Genomic DNA, 5,261 nt, shown 5'->3' on the forward strand with positions numbered 1-5,261 from the left:
TGTCACTTATTTTTCCCAGATTCACTTTGAAAAATTCAAATCTACAGAAAAGTTAAAATAATAATAACAGTATATTATAAACCATCTCCTCAATTCACCAATTATGACATTTGCTCTACTTGCTTTCTGTCTCTTTTAAACATGAAACATTGTGTTGGCTGAGACATTTGAAAGTGACTTTCAGACACTAGGAAACCTTACCCTTAAATTTCTCAGAGGGCATCTCTAAGAACAAAGCCATTCCTTTACCCAATAAATGTAATATTTATTATTACCTGATATGTAGGCCATATTCAAATTTCTCCAAATGCCAAAAAAAGTCCTTTGTAACTTTTTTTTAAAATCAAAGATTCAATTAAGCTTTACACATTACATTTTGTTGTCCTGTCTCTTTAGAGTCATTTGATCTAGAACTGTCCTCTCATATTTTAGTTTCTTGGCCTTGATATATTTTAAAAAGCCCGAGCCAACTGCTTTTTGGAACATCCTATATTATAAATTGGCCTTGTTGCTTTTTCATTATTAGATTTACTTTAAAAGTCTTGACAAAGACTCCACAGGTGATATGCATTTCCCACTGATTTATAGAAGGAGACATGCAAGGTCACTTAATATCCACTTTACTCATCCACACTATGGTTAATAACTTGGTCGTAGTGTGTCTGATCTCTTCATTGTGAAATGATTTTTATCCTTTGAAATTAATATCATGATGATGATGAGTTGAGACTATATGAATGATCCTATCTCTAGGAGAGCCCAATGGTTTTAGTACCTACTGTGATCCTTGTTTGAATCAGTTATTACACTGGAAGTTGACATCTTCTGTAAAGATGTTTTTCTTTATGCTCCCTTCCCCTTCTTCTAAAGATTTTTTCTAAATGTATGATATTATAGGTTATTTCATTCCCTTCTTTTTTAAAAATCTCAAACCAAACCAATTTTGATCCTTCAAACCAACTTTTACGTCCCATCAATCCTTGGACGTTTCTTTTCCGACTCATCAAGATGTTCCAAACTGTTCCAAGCTCACCTTGTGCTTTAAATGCCCCAATCTGAAGTCACCTTTCCTAACATTCCTCCTTCTGAGGAATATTTAGGAGCCAAAATCAAGGGAATTAGGTGTTCTGGTCATTAGTAGGTTGTGGTTTGCAGACCTTTTCAGAGGACAGAGCCAGAGCCAGTGGGGATGGCTGGGGTAGAGAGAGGAAAATACACAAGTGCACACGTACGGACACATGACCACAATACCTCCAGTGCAAAACCAGTAACACGGGGATTTTCTTTGCCTTCTTCCATTCTGTATCTCATGTATACCATTGTGTCCAGCCTGATTTACAGAGAGTAATAAACTTACTCATTTTTAATGCTCATTTTTTTAAAAAATGTATTTTCAAAGAGTCTCAGCAACATTAACATCTTTAAACACTTATATTTAATCTCAGAGGTACCCACACTGTCCTGCAAAAGTCACACACAGCAAGCTCATAGGCCTTTAGATAATAACCAGAGATAATACAGTCAAAACTCGAATTGGACTGCTTTATCATGGCTGCCATTGGCTCTCCAGAGTACCACATAGGACAAAGTTCACAACAGATTACTTGTGACTGATAGAGGACCTATTTATTTCCCTTTTCAAAATCCAACCTCTGATGTTTGCCACTTGTTTCAAGATAGTTCCACAGGGTCAGGGGGAAAGAGAAGGGATATGGCAGTGGCCATAAGTTCATGATGTCATAGTTGATGTGCAGGGGTATGGCTTTTGTGCTATTAATGATAAAGCCGCTAATGCCATCATGGGGCCTCAACCCCATGACCTTATCTAATCCTAATCACCTACAAAATACCATCAACATATGAATTTGGAGACTGTTTCCAACACATTAGGGAGACACATTCAAACCATAGCAACCTCCAAAAAATAAAACTTCACCATTCATGGAAAGAGTGACTTCATTCTACCTTCAATTTTATCTAATAACTTGGTAATGAAAGAGAGATTGGATGATTAAAGCATTCTTTACTTCAGATGTCCCAATTCCCTTTGAGATCAGTGGTTCAAATTCCTCTCATAGTCCAGTGTGAAAGCTCTTGGACCACATCACGACATGGCATCTGCCATCACCAGATCTGCTGTGAGGGAGGCGCAATTTAGTACAACAAAGGATGATATATGTGTGAGCCCCAAACTTGCAAAACCCAATTATTCAAAAGACAAAAACAGTAAATATGACCAGGATTTTCCATGTTGATCTGATGTTGGTGTTTCTGAGAAAGATGTAGAACCTTTCCAAGAGAAAGGGAAGCTGAACTTTGAAGACTTATGTCACTCATTAAAGCATAAAAATGAATTTAAAATGACACTGGGCATGATAATCTCCTGTCAAGCCTATTTCCTCCATTTCATTTCATCAGCAAACAGCAAAAGGTTAGTAAAATGAAGAACTACAACTATACAGTAGGAAGCGGGGAGGGGAGCACATTGGAACTTGATCTCTTTCAGCTACCAAATGCAGCCCACCAAGGATTCATTCTGACAAACAAAAAAGCATTCTTGGCAGAGCTACAGGGCACAGGGAGGCTTCTCAATCTAGAACACAAATGATCTCTGCTATAAACGTGCAACACTGGGAAATGCATTTTAACAAAAAAGTCATGATCCAAGATGAGAAATAACTCGAAAATTTGGGCAAAAGAATCTGGTAGCTTGAAAATAGTCAGATCACATTAATCCTCTGTGTACATTAATGTATTATAACCAAGAATGCTATCATTTTCAGTACTCAAGTTAGTAGTAGACAATGCAAGAACCTCTGTTTTCAGGAACATAAGTACTTTTTTGGAAAAATATGTTGTTTCGGACTTGTCTGAGATACAAATCCTCAGCCAGGCAGGATGGCACATGCCTGTAATCCCAGGGACTCTCAAAGCTGAGGCAGGAAGATTGCAAATTTGAAGCCAGCTTGTGGAACTTAAAGAAACCCTGTCTCAGAATAAAAAATAAAAGGGCTGGGGATGAAGCTCACTCATAGAGCACCCTAGGTTCAATTCCCAGAACCCAAACCAAACAAACAAGAAAAGAAAGGAAGATGTGGCTGCTCTGGCTGCCCACTCATCTCACTATACTGAACCCATATTAAGTCATCATTTTTTCCTGAGCAGGGGAGATATGTCAAGCCAGCCCTAGGGCAAGACTACACTGGCAGCAAAAAAGGCTGGCCCTCTCCAAGAACCAAATTTTTAGATGGGCTGTCTTCCTTTTCTTCAGAAAAAAAAAAAATCACTAATTTCTGTCCCAACTTCAGAAGGATGCCAAGATTACGATGCAGGTTAGACAGCCTTCCAGATTCTTGCATGAGAAGTTCTGGATCACCAGTTAACAATGCCAAGAAAACAGGTTCACTAGGTGGCCCCGAGCTTGAAGTGTGGGGTTGTTAAAAGTAATTTTACACCATTTCCATAAATGTAACCTCTGTTCACATTTATTTTAGCCAAGATTTGAAAAAGAATACGACCAAATTGTATCAGAAAGTATCAGCAAAAATCATTTTATCAAAATCATTTTTATATCCCAATATTAGGAAGCCAATAAGAGTCCAAAGTACCTAACTAAATGTCATTATTGCTTTGTGTGCTAAGCACACCATGCTGCTAGAGGACCCTCTTGAAGTCAAAATCTAGATGAGGGACAGGGAAGAACTCAAGTCCAGGATCTGGAGTTGCCCTAAGACATGATGACCACTTGGGGTGGAAAACTCAAGAGGCCAGTTCCAGAGATAAAACTATTCAAAAATGGTCAGGACTGCATCCTAGCCATAGGTTTGAAATTCTAGGAATACATGACAGCTGCATTATCAACCTGTGTTGTGGTTTGGATGTGAAGTATCCCCAAAAAGCTCATGTGTGAGACAATGCAAGAAGGTTCACTGATTGGGTTAAAATTCACACAACCTAATCAGTGAATTAATCCCCCTGGTGGGATTAACTGAGTGGTAACTGAAGGTGGGTAGGGTGTGGCAGAGGAGGTGGGCATTGGGGGTGTGGCTTTGGAGTATATATCTTGTATCTGGCAAGTAGAGTCTCTCTCTGCTTTTTGATCATCATGTGAGCTGCTTCCCTCTGCCACACTCTTTTTGCCATGATATTCAGCATCTCTAGGAGCCCCAAGAAATGGAGCCGGCTGTCTATGGATTGAGACCTATGAAACCGTGAGCTCTTAAATAAACTTTTCCTCCTCTATACTTGTGCTTGTCAGGTCTTTTAGTCAGAGCATCGAAAAAGCTGACTAAGACAACCTGCTATCTGAATTCTAGAGGATTATTAGTTGAAGAATGGCACTAAGATGAAAGGCTGCAGTAGAGGATAACGGATGGAAAGCATCCATATTCCATGTTTTTATGTATCACAGATATGGCCAGCTGGGAGCAGATCAGTTCAATTTTTCAGCCATCATCTTCGTCTAATCCCTAGGAGTTCTAAATTAAATACTGAATGGAGAGAAAGTAGCAGCGAAGATTTCAGACTTTACTTCCTTCAAATGTCAATTTTAACTATAAAATGAATATAAATAAACTAAATCCACCAAAGAAAACCTGAAAAATGATAAATAGCTGTAATAGCTATTAAAATTGCAAATTTTTTATAAGACTTTATCACTGAAATGGCCTACCCTGACTACTCTGTACTATATACCATAATATTTTGCCCTTAGCTGAATAACCCAAGAATGTGACAAACCCCAATATACCACTCCCTCTGCCAGGTGAATAAATCATATGCACTATATTCTACATTCCCCAATGCCAACCTTCAATTTAAAGACAAGGAGAAGTGTCAGGGTGGTAAAATGAGTGCAGTCCTCTGAGTGTTAACAGGAAGACAGGAGTACAAGACTAGTTGAGACACCAGCCTAAAATTTATCAAACACATGAAAACACTTGGAGATGTCATTTTCAGTCACAGAACTTTATTTTTAAACCAACCCTATGTACCCAACAATTAAAGTTCAAAAAACTAAAACAAAACCCAAAATGAACATAAACAGCCATAGTTGTCTATATTGTACCATTCTAGTGGCCAAAGAAGAATTCTACTGAATACCAAACAAAGGATGACTCTGGACTAGAGAAAGTTAGGGGCCTTGCTTCTGCTGTTATTGTAGTGGCTGCTGGCCTTCCTGAAGGACCCATCTGTGATTTTCCCATTAAATAAATGGACCTGTGGTCTTAATGACCAAAGGATCCCCTTTCCTAGAGGAA

This window comes from Urocitellus parryii, chromosome 3 (genome assembly GCF_045843805.1).
Source record: "Urocitellus parryii isolate mUroPar1 chromosome 3, mUroPar1.hap1, whole genome shotgun sequence".
Classification (NCBI taxonomy): Eukaryota; Metazoa; Chordata; class Mammalia; order Rodentia; family Sciuridae; genus Urocitellus; species Urocitellus parryii.